The sequence below is a fragment of the Sinocyclocheilus rhinocerous genome, unplaced genomic scaffold (assembly GCF_001515625.1).
Source record: "Sinocyclocheilus rhinocerous isolate Xijiao unplaced genomic scaffold, SAMN03320098_v1.1 scaffold422, whole genome shotgun sequence".
Taxonomy (NCBI): domain Eukaryota; kingdom Metazoa; phylum Chordata; class Actinopteri; order Cypriniformes; family Cyprinidae; genus Sinocyclocheilus; species Sinocyclocheilus rhinocerous.
This window is the reverse complement of record NW_015639767.1, coordinates 471,004-471,577: the sequence shown is the minus strand read 5'-3', so window position 1 is coordinate 471,577 and position 574 is coordinate 471,004. Positions and strand designations below refer to the sequence as shown.

The 574-nt window shown below is 43.0% G+C and overlaps 1 protein-coding gene across 1 annotated transcript in view; it reads left to right on the top strand.

Moving 5' to 3' along the window:
• dgat1a (diacylglycerol O-acyltransferase 1a) overlaps positions 1 to 574 on the top strand; it is a 33,657-nt gene that overhangs the window by 20,262 nt on the left and 12,821 nt on the right. The window lies entirely within an intron of this gene.

Sequence of the window (574 nt, the reverse complement as noted above, 5' to 3'; positions counted from 1 at the left end):
CTCCCATCCGGGTCACGGCACCAATGTAACCCCTCTCTCCCGGATCCTCACCGCCACACCTCGTTCTTTTTCCGAGTGGTTCTCGAACCCAGGTCTCCGGCATGGGAAGCAGACGCGAGGCTAAAGAGGCTAAAGACTGCAGCCCCTAGCGCGTCTCTTGAGATCAGGGGAGTGAGGTTTTACCTGCACTCGCTGGCACGGCACCAATGTAACCCCTCTCTCCCGGGTCCTCACCGCCACACTTCGTTTTTGTTCCGAGTGGGTCTCGAACCCAGGTCTCCGGCATGGGAGGCGGACGCACTAACAAGGAGGCTAAAGACCGCAGCCCCTAGCGTCAAATTAAAAGCGTCAGTTAAAATTGTAAGATTTTTTTTTTATGCGTTGCTTTTTTTTTTTTTTTGCATTGTGCCATTTTTTTATGAAAATTATACACATTTTACTCCAATTTTCATTACTGCTTTGTGAAAAAATCCCATTCTTATTACTGTAATGCAAAAAAAGAGTATTAATATTTAAATCTTTATCATTTGTTATTTATATTAAATGTTATATATATATATATATATATATAATG